Source organism: Momordica charantia, assembly GCF_013281855.1.
Source record: "Momordica charantia cultivar OHB3-1 chromosome 4 unlocalized genomic scaffold, Mcharantia_2.0 BLBB01000004.1, whole genome shotgun sequence".
Lineage (NCBI taxonomy): Eukaryota > Viridiplantae > Streptophyta > Magnoliopsida > Cucurbitales > Cucurbitaceae > Momordica > Momordica charantia.
Window position 1 is genome coordinate 16,791,738 of NW_028275162.1, and position 21,152 is coordinate 16,812,889.

General features: G+C 40.3%; 1 non-coding gene and 1 pseudogene across 1 annotated transcript; one reads left to right on the top strand and one right to left on the bottom strand.

The window, feature by feature from the left end:
• Positions 1 to 1,446: 1,446 nt before the first annotated feature.
• On the bottom strand, positions 1,447 to 20,065 carry LOC148211938 (uncharacterized; annotated as a pseudogene).
• On the top strand, positions 9,969 to 10,075 carry LOC148211939 (small nucleolar RNA R71). The gene has a single exon (XR_015790572.1). It is a non-coding gene; the product is annotated as a small nucleolar RNA R71 (small nucleolar RNA).
• Positions 20,066 to 21,152: the final 1,087 nt, after the last annotated feature.

Below are 21,152 nucleotides of genomic sequence, written 5' to 3' on the forward strand. Positions count from 1 at the left end.
ACACCACCACACCACAAACCCATGTATAAAATCTATCTGAAGTTGATCTGTTGAGCTCAGATTAACTTACTGATTTGGGTGTCAGAGTGGCTTACCTCCTTGCAGGTATCCCAAGAATCATTCTAAGTAAAGCCGATCGACCTCCCAGGTCATCTTCTGTGCCTCGACAGATTTTTGCATCAATAGTTGGTGTTGTTTGTGGGAAATGACGTCATAGCCAGACTCGTTCAACCACTAGTTATGACGGAAGGTTTCCGAACGTCTAACAACTGAGAGCCGAAAGATCTGAAGACCCGATCGGGAGCATCCAAGCCACCAATAGGTCGGAAACCCAAAACCCGAGTGGACTCCCAAAGGTCGAAGTCCCGACTCCAGGTTGAGGTAGTGTTTGACCCCCAAGAGGAAATGGACACCATGAAGGCCCAGGTCACAGTCCTAACCAAGGCCCTACAAACGGCATGGGTACCATTCCCCGACCTGAGCTCGAAGTCCAGTGTGACCCCAGAAGGGGAAAGGCGAAGGCCACCGAGGTAGACCCAAATAGATCTATGGGACCAAATCCATCGATGTTGACCATAGGGGGAAATAACTGATCCCAAGGACGAGACGACTTGTGCTCCCACCTCTCCCCATCAAACGGGTGAGACCTCTGCAAAGTCTTAGCCCAGAAGTACTCCGCCATGAAAGACGAATGACCAACGAGGTCGGAGTTAGTCAACAACGAAGATCTGCTACAGCAGTTCGAACAACACCGGACGGAGCTCAAGAGCGACCTGCGAAAAGTACAAAGGAAGCCGGTGTCCAACGACGACGAGCCCGATGAGTCACCGTTCACATAGCCTATCTTGGCGACACCGATCTCCTCCAAAGGGACTCCCGGACTTCGACAAGTATGACGGGTCAGCTGACCCTTAGATCATGTGGAAACCTACGAGTCGTTGAGATGAAGTGTAGAGCGTTTTCCATGACTCTATAAGAGTCAGCGAGGAAATGGTACCAGCAGCTATTGTCCCACCCCATTTCCTACTGGAAGCAGCTACGCAAGGCATTTGTGGCCCAATTTGCAGCTTAGCAGGAGACCCAGCACTCAGCTTAATACCTGCTCATGATAAGGCAGAAGCCGGGAGAGAGCCTGAGAGATTACGTGAGAAGATTCTTCGCTACGCAAATGACGGTGTGGTGCAATTAGAAGTTCCCCTACTCGGCATTCGCCTCAGGAGTGCACCACGAATAGCTAAAGTGGTCACTCGCTAAAAAGCCTGAGTTTACCATCAGGGTTAGCATCGAGCGAGCTAGGAAGTTCATGCAAGCCAGTGAGCTAATTTGGTCGCGGGAAGACCTACCAGGTCGGGCCAATCCAGCACGCGAAAGAAGAGGTCGGGACAGTTTCAGGAGGTTGTCGCAGCGCCAACGACAATATGATCGCGACTCCCAGTAAAAGCAAGATCAGAAGCGAGGCCGACCTGAGCGATATGATCGCTTCACGCCCTTGAAGGTCCCAATAACCGTGTCCTCGCTGACTGATGGTTTGCTGAACGCACGCACTAAGCGTGGTAACAATTATATAGATGCAAGCGCACACCTGTCAGAGTAATATAAAATGGATGGAGTATCCAAGTATCGATCCTCAAAGACTTCTAAATAATTTCCAAACTCTAAAGTTTTAAAGAATAGTGAATGTTGGAATGAGTGATTCTTGTAAAATGGGAAGTGGTCACAAATAATGGTTTTGGATTTGGGATTTGGACTTATAATGATAAAACCTAGCCCGAATTACTTCAAGTTAGCCAACAAAGAATCAAGGACATGCTAAGGACAATATGCATTTTACTTTAGAAACCAATGACTACGCTTCTCACTTGACTTATGTCTAAGCAAGTTCAAAGTCCTAAGACATTCCCTAATATGTCTATTATGAGATATATCTTAGTTTTAGGATGGAAATAGTCGCAACCTCGAGTTAAGGTCCTATGTCTAGGCTACTTAAGCGGAACCCTTATGTCTAAGGCGCTCCTCTCCTCGGTTTAACCACTCAACAATGCAAATAAGCAACCTTTTCAGTATTGACTTGTTAAGACTTACAGTGGCCTTCTCTAAATCCTAACTTTTTGGGAAAACATGTTGAGTAATGAATAGAAAGCAAAAACACTACTTCTTAGCAACCCTTATTAGAAATAAAAGGCTAACTATCCATAACCGGGCTAGAGACGGGAATTTAGAAAGACATATTGAAGAAAATACCGCAAGTAAAATGGTTGAATGTGGAATGCATGTGTGAAAAACAAAAGTTAACTAACGGAGAGTTTTTCTCGAGATTGAGAGCTTCGCCCTTCTCTTTCAAGCAAGGGGGAGTGTCACGTGCTCTTTCCTCCAAAAACACAACTCTCTTAACTAAAAATAAAGTAAAGGCAAAGGGAAGATAAGCAAAGTGCTAGATTTTTATATATTTGAATAAGTAGAAAATAACTAAGTACAAATGGAAACAAAACAAAGCTCAATAAAGGAATGTAAAGTACTCGGGATTTAAAAACCAAAAGCAACTAATGAAAGCAACTCAAAAGTACTTAGAAAGCAACAAAGAAACACTAAAAATGATCAAGAGAAGGAAGCAAGGCTTGATGAATTTGGTGGAGAAGTTGCTGGAATTTATAGCTGTGCAGAATTGGTTAGGTAGGTCCTAAAACGATGGTGAATCACCCATTTCCAACTCCTTTGACTGACTAAATCGTGCTCAAACTGATAGTGGAACACTTCTTCTACACGTATGCATCGGTTGGAACCACCAAAACGCATTGGAAGACGCGTTTCATTAAGGGCAAAGTTGGAAGAAAACCAGTTTTTCTGCAAGGTTCCTAGGCGCCTGGCGCCTCCCATGATGTTTTTTCGTCTTTTTGCTTCTTTTGATTAATTTCCACTCCCAAATGGTGCTAAAATGTCATAAATACAATATAAGCCAACCACAAACCATAATATATGAATTTTGCATGAATTGGAACTCAAACGACCGAGAAAAATCCGAAACAAAGCTGAAACATAGTAAAAACAGCATCTAAAACCTTCTTTTTACGCATGTAAACAAGCGTAATCACACCCCCAAACTTAACTTTTTGCTTGTCCTCAAGCAAAACTTAGCAACTTTAATCAACTTTCTAACACATGGACAAGGAAAAGCAAAAGCAACCGAGATGTTCAATCATAAACTGTCTCAAGGAAAAGATGTCAAAGCCTACCATTCTATTGCCTTTGTAAGCTTAGTCACTATAAACCAAGTTTGATATGATAAAAACTCTCTCTTTCAAAATCCTTTTTCCTTTCAAAAACAGAAAACATTTTCAAATACCCCTAAGGAATCTGCACACTCCCTCCTTACACTAAGACTTTTACATCTGACAGACCGGCTACTAGCCCCTGAGGTTTCCACACACTAACATCGGTTTCAACCACAGCTACTCGTAGAAAGACTTTGAAACTAACAGCTAGGTCATAAAACGACGACAATGAGAAACACGAAGTCACTTATCACCATCCTTACTGCTATTTTCAAAGTCAACACCCAACCCAAAACTAAATGGGTGTCTACAGTAGGACTCGGAAATCATAACTACATTTTCTTTAACTCTCATTGATTTTACCACTCTTTTCTTTCTAACACAAGTCTTTTCCCCACTCTTATTTTCTCTCAACAATATTCTTTTTTGTTTCTTTTTTTTTCACTTATTCTTTTCAACACTTTCTTTTTGTAATAGCATTTGTTTTTCCAACTGACTCTTTTTCAAAGGAAAATAGCATGATTTTTCAAATATAAATAACACTTTATCTTTCTGAAACAACGACTGACACAACGACTGTCCCCCCCAAACTTAAGAGAGACAGTGTCCTCACTAGGAAAAGACTTTTGCATCGGATGAAAAAGGCTTAACAGTAAAAAGGACAAGGACTTCCTATATAGGGGCAAAGAAAAAGCTTAAAGTCTGTAAAGATCAAAAAGACATAAAAGAAAATGAGTTTATCACATAAACAAAGGAAATAGCTCAAAGCTTAGTCAGGCATAGAACAGAAAACTCAACAATCTCTTATAATTATCATCGACATGAAATCACATGCACAACACAGATGCTTCAAAATAGGCATGTGAAAAGCTAAACTAAGGTTAAGTGAAGGCATACTTTAAGTGATCAGAAGATAAACGATACTAATTTATTCATGCTTCAACTGAGCTCGAAACATAATCAATACAAAAAACATGCGTAGTAATGCTAGAATATGCAAACTACGTTATTAACCAAAAGAAGAAAACACAAAAAATAGCAAAGAAGGAACCTCCCCTTCATGAAGTCGGAGGTTGTGGACTAGGATCATTGTCGGTACTGGAAGATGGATGACCAAGGATAGCAGCTAGCGCTGGAGGCCATGAAGGTAAAACCGCAAAATCCAATGAAGCCCTTAAGTTGTAGATATGTTGCACGACTTCTCGAACCTGATCTCGCAGCTGTTGGTTCTCCTCTCGAAGACGACGGATCTCCGATGTAGGAGACATCCCAGTACCTTCCCTTCTTTGTAACGCATGGGCGATAATACGCCGAATATTCTTCTCTTCCACAATTGGGGCATCTCTCTTAACTTGATCCTCAGGCACCTGTACACCTTGTCGCAAGCATAAAGACGTGACCAATCGTGGGTGATAAAGCTTACCACGTGTTCGGTAGGCACACTCATGGATACTAGTATTGATCAATTCTTCATAATTCACATCTATGCCCTTTAGGGAAACAAAATTTGAGTTTGAATACAAAATAGGATTAGGGAAACAAAATTTGAGTTTGAAGAGAAGTTTTTAAAGTTAAATCATAGAGGATTAATGTTTGACCCAAGATAAAGCCCATATTATCGAAAATTAAAACCCAAACGAGAAGGAAAATATTTTCGAATTGCTGGAAAAACAGGGCAGGCGCCAGGCGCCTGCGTGATTTATTTTCGCAAAGGGCAGGCGCCAGGCGCCTGCGTAATTCTTTTTTTTTTCAACGTTTTTTTTCTTTCTTTTTGTTTTTTTAACGTTTTCAAAAACATTCTCTTAATAAGAAAAACTTTATAATTAAACAAAAAGAAAATACAAGATACAAAGACGTCCTTCCTTTACTTTTGTTCTTTCAAAAACGGATAAGAAGGAAAAAACATTTTTCGCAAAAATTTATTGACCTGAAAGTTGAATAGAGGTTTTTCCTCTATCCACTGGTTCTCCAAAATACGGCTTAAGTCTCTGCCCATTTACTTTAAAAACATTTCCCTTAGAGTCAACTAGATCCATTGCCCCATATGGGTAGACTTTAAAAATTTGAAAGGGACCAGACCATCTAGACTTAAGTTTCCCAGGAAAAAGTTTCAACCTAGAATTGAATAACAGAACCAGATCACCTTCTTGAAGATTGTTCGGCCGAAGACGCCTATCATGCCACTGTTTAGTTTTTTCCTTAAACAACTTAGCATTCTCATAAGAAAAGTGCCTGTGTTCTTCTAATTCCAACAATTGTAACTTCCTCGCTTCACCTGTAGCCAACAAATCAAAATTTAATTTCTTAGTAGCCCAAAATGCTTTATATTCTAGCTCAAGAGGCAAATGACATGCTTTTCCAAAAACTAGCCTGTAGGGGGACATGCCGAGGGGAGTCTTAAATGCTGTCCTATATGCCCAAAGTGAATCATCAAGCTTAAAAGACCAATCCCTACGGTTAAGATTTACAGTTTTTTCTAAAATGTTTTTTATCTCCCTATTAGATATTTCGGCTAACCCATTCGACTGAGGATGATATGCTGTTGCAACCCTATGACGCACATTGTATTTAGTCAGCAACTTTTGCATAGACCTATTCACAAAATGAGCCCCCCCATCGCTTATCAGACAACGCGGGGTTCCATAACGCGTAAAAATGTGCTTTTGCAGAAAACGAATGACAACTTTGGAATCATTGGTAGCAGTTGCAATGGCTTCTATCCATTTCGAAACATAATCTACTGCTAACAATATATAAAGCTTACCATTAGAAGATGGAAATGGACCCATAAAATCTATACCCCACACATCAAATATTTCAATCTCCAGGATCGGGTTTGAGGCATTTCGTGGCGTTTAGATATATTACCTGTCCGTTGGCATTTGTCATAAACCTGGGCAAACTTATGTGCATCTTTGAACAGAGTGGGCCAAAAGAACCCACTTTGCAAAACTTTGGCTGCGGTTTTGTGTCCTGCAAAATGTCCTCCATATGGAGACATATGACAAGCGTCTAATATCGCCTCGTGCTCTTCTTCTGCGACACACCTGCGTAAGATATTGTCAGGTCCTAGCTTATATAAAAAAAGGCTCATCCCAACGATAACATCGAACTTCATTTAGAAATTTTTTTACCTGTTGCTTGTTGAACTCATAAGGAACTATTCGACTTACCAAATAATTTGCTATATCGGCATACCACGGAACTGAATCAACTCGCAAGAGTTGCTCGTCAATAAACTGTTCACGTATAACAGTTCCATCATCACAGAGCGGGGATTCCAATCTAGACAGGTGATCAGCAACTTGGTTTTCAGTACCCTTCCTGTCCCTAACTTCAATATCAAACTCTTGAAGTAACAAAATCCACCGTATCAAACGTGGTTTAGCATCTTTTTTAGCAAATAAATATTTTAAAGCAGAATGGTCAGTAAAAACAATGACTTTTGTGCCTATCAAGTAAGACCTAAACTTATCAAAGGCGAACACAACTGCTAACAGTTCCTTTTTAGTAGTAGTGTAATTGAGTTGTGCACCGGTCAGAGTCTTACTAGCATAATACACAGGATGCAAGATCTTGTTTTTACGTTGTCCTAACATAGCTCCTATTGCATAATCACTGACATCACACATGAGCTCAAAAGGTAAATCCCAATTAGGTTCGATAATTATAGGAGCTGAACTTAGAGCAACTTTCAACATTTCAAATAATTTTAAACAGTCATCATAAAAAACAAATGGTCTATCATGTTCTAACAATTGACACAAGGGTTTAGAAATTTTAGCAAAGTCTTTTATAAAGCGGCGGTAAAATCCCCCATGCCCTAAAAAACTTCTAATCCCTTTGACATTTGTAGGAGGAGGTAGCTTTGAAATGATGTCTATCTTAGCGTGGTCTACCTCTATTCCTTGCTTGGAAACTTTGTGACCCAAAACAATACCCTCTTGTACCATGAAATGACACTTCTCCCAATTTAGGACTAGGTTTGTTTGTTCACATGTCTCCAATACTCTCTCCAAATTAACTAAACATGCGTCAAAAGAATTTCCAAAAACAGAAGAGTCATCCATAAAAACTTCTAGAATATTTTCTACCATGTCAGAGAAGATGGGCATCATACACCTCTGAAAAGTCGCGGGTGCATTGCATAGTCCAAAGGGCATTCGCCTAAAAGCGAACGTACCATACGGACACATAAATGTTGTCTTCTCCTGGTCTTCTGGAGCAATAGTAATTTGATTATAACCCGAATATCCATCTAAAAAACAATAGAAATCCTTACTTGCCAGACGGTCGAGCATCTGGTCAATAAACGGGAGAGGAAAATGGTCTTTCTTTGTTACCTTGTTGAGTTTGCGATAGTCAATGCAAACTCTCCACCCGCTCACAGTTCGGGTTGAGATGAGCTCATTCTCCTCGTTGGCCACCACGGTTATACCCCCTTTCTTTGGTACACACTGTACTGGGCTTACCCAGCTGCTGTCGGATATTGGGTATATAACACCGGCGTCAAGCCATTTAAGAATTTCTTTCCTTACAACCTCTTTCATCTTCGGGTTCAACCGCCTTTGACTCTCAATAGAGTTCTTAGCATCTTCTTCCAATAGAATTTTGTGCATGCAAAAGGCCGGGCATATCCCTTGGATGTCTACTATCGTCCATCCAATGGCCTTTTTGTGCTTCTCCAAAATCTGCAATAAAGAATATTCATTAGTAGGTGATAAGTTGGAAGCTATAATAACTGGTAAAGTGTCGTTATCCCCTAGATACGCATATTTCAAATGCGACGGCAATGGCTTCTACTCCAAAGTGGGTGGTTCCACTATGGACGGAAGTAACGACTTGCATTCTTCTTTTTGTATTTTTTCAATAGGATTAATCACATCTTCTGGTCCTTCTGCTATCTTATCAAGCTCTTCTTCAATCTCTGTAACTAATAAGTCATAAAACTCATCAAACATAACAGGATTCAAGCTAGTTATAGCAGAGCACTCTTCAAAGTCTCCTGGTAATTTCATGGCGTCTAGAACGTTAAATTTAACTTCTTCATTATTTACCCTCATTGTAATTTCTCCCTTCCTCACATTAAAAACTGTATCCCCAGTGGCTAGAAATGGTCTTCCCAAAATAATGGGAACGTCTAAGTCTGCCTCGCAATCTAGAATGATAAAGTCCGCAGGGAAAATGAATTTGTCCACCTGGACTAAAACATCTTCTATCTTTCCCTCAGGTCTTATGATAGATCTATCTGCTAGTTGGAGGGTAACCGTAGTAGGTCTAGCTTCTCCTATGCCTAAAGATTTGAAAACTGATAATGGCATAAGATTAATGCTAGCGCCTAGATCACATAATGCCCTACCTAAGTTTTTTCCTCCTATGGAACATGGAATGGTAAAACTACCAGGATCGTTACATTTCATGGGTAGCGGGCTGCCTACAGCTTCACTACTACATTTTGTCATGGCTACCAGTTCATGCTCTCCTATTTTTTTCTTCCTAGAAACTATATCTTTCAAAAACTTAGCATAATTTGGCATCTGTTCTAGAGCATCTACTAATGGTATATTTATATGCAATTGTTTTAAAATATCTAAAAATTTTCTAAACTGGGAATCATTATTTTTCTTAACTAATCTTTGTGGAAACGGGGGAGTAGGGGTAAAAGAAGGCTGTACCTGTGGAGGAACACTCGGGGTGTCCTCATTACCTTTCCTAATATTTTATTTTTCTGGTGTTGTTGGATTTTCTGGTATCTTTACAGTTGGTTCAGTGGACGGAATCTGTACATCTGTTGTTGGCATTGTTGGTCCATCATATGCCAGTCCACTCCTAAGGGTGACTGCTTTGCACTGTTCTTTCCCTTCTCGTCTTGGTAATTCAGTATGGCCTGGAAAAGAACCTTGTGGTCTATTCTTCAATTCATTGGTGAGCTGTCCCAATTGGGTCTCAAAATTCCTCATTGATGCCGCTTGGGATTGTATCACTGCGTCGGTTCGGGCCATGTACTCCTTCATCATATTCTCAAGATTTGAGTTGTTATTTTGAACTGGTGAAGTCTGTGTTCTCTGATTGTACTGCTGTTGCGGTGGCGGGATGTATTGCTGTGTAGGTGGAACATAGGGCTGCTTGTTCTACTGGCTTTGCCCTTGATTAAAACCGCTCGAACCTCCTTGACCTCCCCATGAGAAATTAGGGTGGTGCCTCCAACCTGGGTTGTAGGTGTTCGAATATGGGTTAAAGTTCCTATTGTTCCCATGTCCTACATAAAAAACAGAAGCAGGGTTATGTGGACAATTATCATAAATATGGTTTTCACTGCAAAATGAACAAATGAGATCGTTGACTTGGCAAATAGGGGCAGGAGTGCAATAATCCGACTGCACAGGTTGTATTGGTGTGGCTAATGGATTTTTTATTCCCAATGCCATCTCTTTTAGCCTCTGGTTCATTGTAACCATCTCTTTTTGCATCGAGGTCACAATGTCCAGAGCCAAAACTCCAGCTGGATCTTGCTTCTTTGGTGCTGCCCTAGATCTTTGCGAACACCATAGTTCGTTGTGTGAAGCTAAGTCATTTAGGATGTCAACTATCTCGTTGAATGTCTTCTTTGTAAAGGCTCCATTGGCAGCATTGTTTAGCATCATCTTAGTAGGATGATCTAAACCTCTAAAGAAATGTTCTATCTGGATGCATGCCGGCAAGCCATGGTTCGGACATTTCCTGATTAGTTCTTTAAATCTTTCCCACGCCTCGTGAACAGGTTCACGATCATACTGTCTAAAGGAGATGATCTCCTCTCTGATATCAGCGTGGCGAGTAGGTGGGAAGAATTTTGTTAAGAACTTCTCCACTAACGACCCCCATGTGGTGATGGATCCCGGTGGAAATGCATTGAGCCATGCTCTAGCTTGGTCCTTCAAAGAAAATGGAAAAAGTGTTAGTCTCAGAGCATCGTCTGTTATACCAGGTAATCGAAATGCATTTGCAATTTGAATGAATGATTTCAGATGATCATGTGGATCCTCATGTTCCTGCCCTCCAAAATGTCCAATTGTCTGCAACATTTGGAACATCATTGGTTTAAGCTCAAAGTTTGCGTGAGCTGGAATAGGGTTGACTATCCCTGAATCAAAGTTCTGAAAAGCCGTGGCGGCATATTCTCGCATTGCCACGTCTCTGTTGTCCGCCATCTGGATATGGTTGAATTCATCATTTCTTGCATGATCCCTCATATTACCGTTAACAGCAGGTGGATCAACCGGATCACGAGGTGGAATATCTGCCATTGATGTGCTCGTACTCTCTACCTCACTTTCAGGACTGATTTCACCTTCTCTCCCTTTTTGCTTTTCTAGTTGTTTTCGAAGTCTTTGCTCCTTTCGAGTTTTTCGAAGGGTCCGCTCAATCTCAGGGTCAAGGGGTAGAAGAAAAGATCTTGTGCTCATGCACTTTAACTTACCCTTGTGAGATAAACGACCAAAAAATATAGAACAAAAACGGTGGATGGAAATTACACCTAACAACAATTCACAAAAATAAAAACTAAAAGAATTTGAAAATAATTTTAAAACTAAAGTCCCCGGCAACGGCGCCAAAAACTTGACTGATGGTTTGCTGAACGCACGCACTAAGCGTGATAACAATTATATAGATGCAAGCGCACACCTGTCAGAGTAATATAAAATGGATGGAGTATCCAAGTATCGATCCTCAAGGACTTCTAAACAATTTCCAAACTCTAAAGTTTTAAAGAATAGTGAATGTTGGAATGAGTGATTCTTGTAAAATGGGAAGTGATCACAAATAATGGTTTGGATTTGGGATTTGGACTTAGAATGATAAGACCTAGCCCGAACTACTTCAAGTTAGCCAACAAAGACTCAAGGACATGCTAAGGACAATATGCTTTTTACTTTAGAAACTAACGACTACGCTTCTCACTTGACTTATGTCTAAGCAAGTTCAAAGTCCTAAGACATTCCCTAATATGTCTATTATGAGATATATCTTAGTTTTAGGATGGAAATAGTCGCAACCTCGGGTTAAGGTCCTATATCTAGGCTACTTAAGCGGAACCCTTATGTCTAAGGCGCTCCTCTCCTCGGTTTAACCACTCAACAATGCAAATAAGCAACCTTTTCAGTATTGACTTGTTAAGACTTACAGTGGCCTTCTCTAAATCCTAACTTTTTGGGAAAACATGTTGAGTAATGAATGGAAAGCAAAAACACTACTTCTTAGCAACCCTTATTAGAAATAAAAGGCTAACTATCCATAACCGGGCTAGAGACGGGAATTTAGAAAGACATATTGAAGAAAATACCGCAAGTAAAATGGTTGAATGTGGAATGCATGTGTGAAAAACAAAAGTTAACTAACGGAGAGTTTTTCTCGGGATTGAGAGCTTCGCCCTTCTCTTTCAAGCAAGGGGGAGTGTCACGTGCTCTTTCCTCCAAAAACACAACTCTCTTAACTAAAAATAAAGTAAAGGCAAAGGGAAGATAAGCAAAGTGCTAGATTTTTATATATTTGAATAAGTAGAAAATAACTAAGTACAAATGGAAATAAAACAAAGCTCAATAAAGGAATGTAAAGTACTCGAGATTTAAAAACCAAAAGCAACTAATGAAAGCAACTCAAAAGTACTTAGAAAGCAACAAAGAAACACTAAAAATGATCAAGAGAAGGAAGCAAGGCTTGATGAATTTGGTGGAGAAGTTGCTGGAATTTATAGCTGTGCAGAATTGGTTAGGTAGGTCCTAAAACGATGGTGAATCACCCATTTCCAACTCCATTGACTGACTAAATCGTGCTCAAACTGATAGTGGAACACTTCTTCTACACGTATGCATCGGTTGGAACCACCAAAACGCATTGGAAGACGCGTTTCATTAAGGGCAAAGTTGGAAGAAAACCAGTTTTTCTGCAAGCTTCCCAGGCGCCTGGCGCCTCCCATGATGTTTTTTCGTCTTTTTGCTTCTTTTGATTAATTTCCACTCCCAAATGGTCCTAAAATGTCATAAATACAATATAAGCCAACCACAAACCATAATATATGAATTTTGCATGAATTGGAACTCAAACGACCGAGAAAAATCCGAAACAAAGCTGAAACATAGTAAAAACAGCATCTAAAACCTTCTTTTTACGCATGTAAACAAGCGTAATCAGTCGCCAATATACAAGATTCGAAGCTCGACCTACTCACCGAGCCCAGCCCAATGCACGAGACCCCGAAAAGCGCAACAGATCAAAATTTTGCCACTTTCACAAGGATCATAGTCATGACACCTCCGATTGCTATGACTTGAAGAGGCAAATCGAGGGCCTTATCCAAAAGGGATATTTTAAGAAATATGTGGGACGAGCTCCTAGCCAAGGGAGTGGGAACGATATGAGGTGAGCAGAAGACCTCGAAGAAATGCTACTTGGTAGCCTTCAAGCCAACTAGCAATGCAATCACTGCGGGTCCCTAGCCCCAAGGAACTAAGTCACATGACGAGCAAAGCCGCGGAGAGTCCACAGAGGACCTCGAGCTTGTCTCGTTGCTCATCCTAGATCACAAAGCTGGAGGCCATCGAGAAGGAAGAGCTCGTCCAATTTTTAGGAACAACGCTAACGTGTTCAATTGGTCACATGAAGACATCGCCTCAATGTAGATCTTTCGGTGTGACATGTAAAACAAAAAAGTCAACCTGTAAACGCTGAAAGAAGCGCGGTTATTGTAGAAAAAGTCCAAAAACTTTTGATAGTTGAATATATCAAGGAAGTTACCTTGCATGGGTCTTGAATGTAGTGTTAGTAAAAAAATCAAACGAAAAATGGAGGTGTGCGTAGACTTCACTAACTTAAACAGGGCATGCCCCAAGGATAGCTTCCTCCTTCCACGGATCGACTAGTTGGTCGAAGCAACGGCAGGTCATGAGCTCATAAGCTTCATGGATACCTATTCGGGATATAACCAAATAAAAATGCACATCGCTGACCAAGAACACACCTCGTTCATCACCGACCAGGGACTCTATTGCTATAAAGTAATGCTTTTTAGGCTAAAGAACGGTGGAGCAACCTACCAGCACATGGTCAACAAGATGTTTGCCGACCAGATAGGCTAGAACATGGAAGTATACATGGATAACATGCTGGTGAAGAGCAAAAGGATGACCTCCCACATAGCCGACCTGACGGAAACATTCGAGGTCCTCTGGAAATATCAGATGAAGTTCAATTTAAAGAAATGTGCATTCGGGGTCTCATTTGACAAGTTTTTGGGATTCATGGTTAACCAACCCGGAATAGAGGCAAACCCTGAAAAAGTCAGAGTTGTATTAGATATGCAACCACCTCAGAATCTAAAGCAGCTCCAATGTCTCAATGGGCGAATTGATGCGTACAATCGCTTCGTGTCGCGATAAACAGATAAGTTCCTGCCATTTTTCAAGGTCCTACGAAAGAAAGAGTGCTTTGAATGGACCCCAGAATGCCAAGTGGCTTTCGACGAGCTCAAGAGCTATCCGAGCTCGGTACCGTTGTTATCAAAACTGCTGTAAGGTGAAGAGCTCACCTTGTATGTCACAATATCAACAAGCGCGGTGAGCTCGACGTTAGTGAGATAGGACGATGACAGACAGAGCCCTATGTATTACACAAACAAAGTCATGACATATGCTGAAACTCGTTACCTACAGGGGGAGAAGTTGGCACTGGCGCTAACTGTCGCAGCACGATGTTCCGCCACTACTTCCAAGCTCACAAAGTGAATGTCCTTACCAACTTCCCCTTAAACAAGTCTTCCAAAAGCCCGAAACCTCGGGTAGACTCATGAAGTGGGCTTTAGATCTAAGTGAGTATGACATAAGCTTTCAACTGAGAGCCGCAATGAAAGGTCAAGTGGCGGCTGACTTCATCGTAGAGCTCACCCCACCCCACAGCTCGGAAAAAGAGAGCTTGGATAGATGGGTCTTCAACGTTGATGGACTGTCAAACGAGAAAGGTAGTGGGGCCGAAGCCTTCCTCTAGTCATCAGGTTTATAATTTGTTGGGTTTTATGTCCTAAAATCGTGGTTTGTAAACATAAAAAAAATATTCATTCAATAAAGTTGTTATTGATATTTCTCTTAGAATTGCATTAACCCAAATCCAATAAACTAACATCCGAGGTTATGTCATGTAACTGGAACAGTATATAACAGATATACAGTATATACTTAATATACAGCGTATATATTTGATATACAGTGTGTATATATAGTATATATTCGATATACAAGTGGATAATGTTCCAGTTGATGGGATGTGAATCCCGGAGCGGAAGCGGATCATCATTCATGAGTTTTTGAGAAACAAAATCAAACATTCAAAGATGAAATTACAGGGGAAAGAACTTTCCTTTTACCTTTGAAGAACTCTTCTTTAATGGTTCAATCTCCCGAACACCACCAAATGATCTTCCAAGCTATCCTCTGGGTACGAGATCGTTGCTTGTGGGAGTAATTCGTTTGGAATGAGAGGGAGTGATCAAAAGAGAGCGATTGAGAGAGATGCTGGGAGTGACTTTTCTGTGTTGCATAACAAACTACAAAAAGCCAGAAAAGAATATGACGTGGGGTAACTCCCCACGTCATAAGTAACTTCCCACTCCCGTGCATTTTTGCAGGGGAGTGTTTATTATTAATATAATAATATTATAAAATAATATTATTAATTAATAATAATTATATATATATATATATATTTAATTAATTAATTATTAATCTAATTAATAATTAATTAAATATATATATATATATATATATATATATATTAACTATATAAATAATTAACACTTAATTATTTATTATCAAAATAGAATCATATTCTAAAGCATTTCTCTCGTATAAACTATAGTTGTAATGTACATCTTATATACATTATTTTTAACCTATAATTTTAATATGAATCATATTCATATTAACTTTATTTGAATCTCATTCAAATAATTTCTCTCATAATAAATTGATCCTTGTTTTACCCGTTATGAGTTAGCAAGGGGACCTAATGAATCTACAGATCAGAAGCTCCAACGATACGAGATTAATGGGTCAAACTCATTGACCGAGTTAATTAACATTCGTTAACTACGGGTCACTCCACTAAAGACCCGCAATTGCACTCTTCTCACTGCAGAATATTTTCGTATCCACGAATATATGACCATTAATGACAAGTCAATCCTTCACGAGTGCTCGTAACTCAAGTTGGGTCAAATTATCGTTTTACCCCTGAGTTACATCTTACTCCTTAAATACCACTACTCCTCTAATGAACAGCCCGGTTATGGTCCGACCAATAACCGAAAGTCCCTCTCGGGCCAATGAGAGGGTGGGACCCCTTGTTCATGTCCCGGAGTCAACATTTAAGAGAATACTCATCTACTCCTCTAAAGTCGGGGAGGAGTGAATTCCATCTTGTGAAGTTATGTTCCCAGCTCCCTACTCGGTCTCGTCCCCAAAATGGTAGGAATATTGAGTCCGCAACTCGGGCCACTCTCACCCATAGAGATTAAAGGACGAGCCCTCACGGGCAGGAGTCCATAACTCATTTAGGATTGAAAATGAGTTGTTTGGTCATCCTATGAAATAGCAATCTGTTAGTCAACGGTGTTACATTTAAAGATTGTTTATTTCGCAGTCTGGACTTATACAAACTCATTGTATAGGATACCCCCACTCGCATGTCTCCACAGGAACGACCTGGATCGAGTCGTCTGTAACATTTACAAAGTGGGCCGTACCAATAGTGTTGCCAGGATAAGGTACCTAGCCTTATCCATATACTATAGATCATTTAGGTTATTCACGGGACATTATCCACTCGTATATCAGGGGTATATCAAATATATACCTCGTATATCAGGGGTATATCAAATATATACCTAGTATATCAAATATATACCCAGTATATATACTGTCCCGGTTACATGAAATTAACCTTGGATGTTTAGTTTATTGGATTTTGGACAATGCAATGTTATGAATTCAACAACAAATTTATTGAATATATATTTGTTTTAACATAAATACAAACTATGAGTTTAGGGTAACACACCCAACAAACTCTCACTTGAACTAAACTCGAGTGGGCTGTACATTATCATAAATAAAAGGGGAAAATACAATAAACTAGGGCATACACTATACCCATTACATTTCTCCCACTTGCCCTAGACTAACTGTACAATGCTCGTAGACCTAGACTTTCTAGATGGCCCTCAAACACTTTAGCCGTGAGCGCCTTCGTAAAAGGATCAACAATATTGTGCTCCGAAGCGATCTTTGTGACGATCACATTTCCTCGTTGCACTATCTCCGTATAAGGTGGTTCTTCCTTTTGATGTGTTTGCCTCTCTTGTGGCTTCAAGGTTCTTTAAAATTTGCCACAATACCACTGTTATCACAATAAAGTGTGATGGGCAAGTCCATGTTTGGAACGAATTTCAAATATGTCAAGAACTTTCTAAGCCAAACTGCCTCTTTTACTGCTTCACAAGCTGCAACATACTCAGCCTCCATGGTAGAGTCACGATGCATCCTTGTTTGATGCTTCGCCAAACTACTGCTCCTCCGTTAAGAGTGAATACTGACCCCGACGTGGATTTCTTTGAATCCTTGTCTGTTTGGAAGTCAGAATCGGTGTACCTTATAAGGATGAAATCCTTAGCTCCATACACGAGCTTGTAGTTCTTCATTCTCCTTAGATACTTGTGGATTCCCTTAACAGTAGTCTACTGATGATATCTTGGGTTGGAATTATACCTACTGACCATCACTACACAACATAGCATACATCAGACTGCCCATTGCTGAACCATAGGGTATACGTCTCATTTCCTCAACTTCTTGAGGTGTCTCAAGACATTGTTCCTAAGACAGATGAATTCCATGGTTGTAGAGCAATAGCATCTTGTCAATATAAGTTGCTTGAGACAGGGCTAACGTTTTATTCTTGCGATCCTTAGAATTTGGATGCAATGAACATACTGAAGTTCTCCCAAATCTTTCATTTGGAACTCAGTCGCTAGCCACTTCTTTATGTTAGTGAGGTATCCTACATCATTCCCAATGAGTAGGATATCATCCACATACAACACTAAGAATGCTACAGTGTTGTTGACGATCTTCTTGTATACACAAGGCTCATAAACGTTTTGGTCAAAACCATAAGATTTGATCGCAGTATCAAATCTTGTTCCAAGATCGAGATGCTTGTTTTAGTCCATATATGGACCGTTTAAGCTTGCAAACCTTTTGCTCTTGACCTTGTGCTATGAACCATTCGAGTAGAGACATATAAATACTTTCTTCAAGATTTCCATTCAGAAAAGCAGTCTTGACGTCCATTTGCAATATCTCATAGTCATAATATGTGGCAATGGACAAAAGTATTCTGATGGACTTAAGAATAGCTACAGGGGAGAAAGTTTCTTCATAGTTCACCCCTTCCCTTTGTGTGTAGCCTTTTGCCACGAGTCTCGCCTTATAGGTCTGTACCTTTCCTTCGACGTCTCGATTTCGCTTATAGATTCATTTGCACTCTATGGGTTTTACCCCGTCAGGTTGATCTACAAGTTCCGAAATGAAATTGAAGTACATCGACTCCATTTCCAGGTCCATTGCTTTGACCCATTTATCCTTGTCAGTATCTTCCATTGCCTTGTTATAAGTCAATGGATCCTCGATGCCATCATCAGGTATGACAACTTGGGTTTCAGTTAAACCCACGTAGCGGTCAAGTTGTGACGCAATCCTCCCACTACATCGAGGCACCCTCAATACTTGAGGTGGATGTGATTGACGTGATGTACTGGCTTCATCAACAACTCTTGTTGTAGTGCCAGTTTGATCAACAATTCTTGTTGATGTGTTTGTAGCCTCTTCAAAAATCTCGTTAATCACTACCTTACTTCGTTATGATCTCAAACGTGGTCTTCTTCCAAGAAAGTGGCATTTATCGATACAAACACTCTGTTTTCTTGAGAATCGAAAAATAGACCACCTCTCGTCTCGTTAGGGTAACCTACGAATAGGCATACTTTTGAATGAGGTTCCAATTTCTTTGGGTTAGTCATGAACACGTGTGCTGGGCATCTCCAAATGCGGAAGTGACGCTTTACGACCCTTCCATAGCTCAAAGGGTGTTTCATAAACACTCTTTGATGGAACTACGTTCAAAATGTAAATTGCAGTCTCCACTACATAACCCCAAAACGAGTTAGGCAACTGAGCATAGCTCATCATTAATTGAATCATCTCCAACAAGGTTCTGTTTCTCCTTTCGGATACACCGTTTTGTTGAGGTATACCAGAGGCTGAGAGTTGGGACGTGATTCCATGTGCTATCATATAGTCCTGGAATCTCAAGTCCATATACTCTCCACCCCGATCAGATCAAAGTGTTTTAATGGTTTTACCTAATTGATTTTCAACTTCAGTCTTGTACTCCCTTGAACTTTTCAAGGGCTTCTGACTTATGTTGCATTAGGTATAAATAACCATACCTTGAATAATCATCTATAAAAGTGATGAAGTATTCATACCCTTCTCGAGCTTTAACATTCATCGGACCATAAAGGTCTGAATGTTTAAGTTCTAAAGGCTCTTTGGCTCTATAACCTTTTCCAGTAAAAAGTCTTTTAGTTATCTTGCCTTCAAGACAAGACTCACATGGTGGTAAAGAATCGTCTTCCAACTCACTTAGAATGCCATTCTTAACCAACCTCCCAATCCTATTGAGATTAATGTGACCTAATCTTAAGTGCCAAAGATAGGTATTTTCTTCGTGAGAAACTTTTTGCCTTTTATTTTGAGTTTTAGTATTTTTAAACAACTTGGTATTTAAAACTGCTTTAGTTATGGTTGGTCTTGGCACATACAAGTTGTTTTCAAACAAAGCAGAAGAAATATTAACACCATTTCTTGAAATGAACGCTACATTTAAATTAAAAGAAATGGAATACAAATGTTCTAACAAACAAGATACTGAAATTAAGTTCCTTTTAATTTTAGGAACTACGTACACATTATCTAATATTATATATATTCTTGTTTGTAAACAAGTTGAGCTCCCCTACCGCCACAGCTAAGACGATCTCTCCCATTCCGACCTTGAGAGTAATCTCTCTGGCGTCAAGCTGCCTCCAGGAACTAATTCCCTAAACTGAAGAATTAACGTGATTAGCGTCTCCTCCAGTATCTAGGTGGAGTCATCGTTCTCCACTAAACATGTTTCCAAAACAAGTAAACCATTTTTACATTCATTGTCTTTCTTCTTTTCGGCCAAGTATTTTGGGCAGTTGCGCTTCCAATGCCCGTCTATATTGCAGTGGAAACACTTTCTTTCTCTGCAACCTTGGCCTTGCCTTTCTTGGCAACGACAGCAGCGGAGTTAGGTTTAGACCCCTTACCAGCAGCCTTCTTCTTCTTGAAAGTCTTACTTCCAAAAGAAGAGGGCGCAGTCTTGGTTCCAAAGACTGAACCTCGGTTGAACGTCTTTGAGGTGGCAACATTTGCCTCCTCTTCTTGTCCCTTACTTTTCATAACAGACTGGTAGGTCTACAGCTCGTTTAAGAGCGTGGTAAGAGTGTACTCTAGCTTATTCATAACCGCTTTGCTGCGGAATGGCAGGAAACTCTTCCGAAGCGATTCCAGAATGAAGCTGACCTGACTCTGCTCGTCTATGACAACCCCATTCGACTCTGCCACGTTGAAGTGGACCATCAGGTTAAGAACGTGATCTCGCACTAAGGAGCCCTCCTTCATGCGGGAGTTGTAAATGAACTTAAGGGCTTCATGTCGAGCCTATGAGGACGGTTGTTCAAACATGCTCTGCAGCGAGTCCATGATCTCCTTAGCGGTGACCGTGTCCTCGTGGTTCTTAGCAAGCACATCAGATATGCTCACCAAGATGTAGACCTTGGCCTTGTAATTGACCTTGACCCATCTGTCATAGACATTGCGCACCGCCACGGTGGCGTTAGACGCAGGAGCTTAAGGACAATCCTCTTGCAAGACGAACCTAAGATCATCTATCACGAGAATAGTGTTTAGATTCGATTTCCATTGTTTGTAATTCTCGCTCGTTAAGTTTTTGCGCGGCTAGGAGTGCAATAATAGAAGTAGACATGCTGAAAGTAAAAACAAACCTATATTAGTTTCATGCATTAGCCTTTAAACCCAATCATATTTTAGCAAAAGTAATTAAGCACCCTAACAAGAAAGTTTTACAACGACGCTTCAGTGATTTAGAGCAATAGCCACCATAGGGCAGACAAGTACTCCTTCACTGAATTGAGACGTTCTCAACTAAATTTTACACCAAAATAACTCTTATTCCTATAATCTTTAGTCATTGTTCATTTGGAACAGGGCATTGCTAACTAGCTTAACAACTCCCCGTAAGTGTGACACACCATTTTCAAACCTCAGAGGTTAGCGCCAATAATCCCGTCGTAGGGAAAGAAAATATTGGATCAAAACCTAAGAGACCCTTATCCATTTCTGGAGTTTGCCTTGGTTTTGATTCCATACAATGACCCGTCCGTAGGGATGGTCACTCTAGGACGACACGCATGTCATGTATGAAACTTCACGGTGCAAACTAATGGTGGAGACCGCAGGATGTGTTGTTACACATCCTTCTCCCACTTACTATGAATACTATCTCCATTCACCTCGATATTGAACCATGCAAACACCTTCCGTAGGGAGGTCGCGCCCAGGCCGACACGAGGCCGAGCATGGAACTCACAGAGTGAATATAAAGAAGAACGTGATAGAGAGAGAAAAATATGTTATATATACTCTGTATATCAAATATATACGCAGTATATTACATACTTTCTTTTGC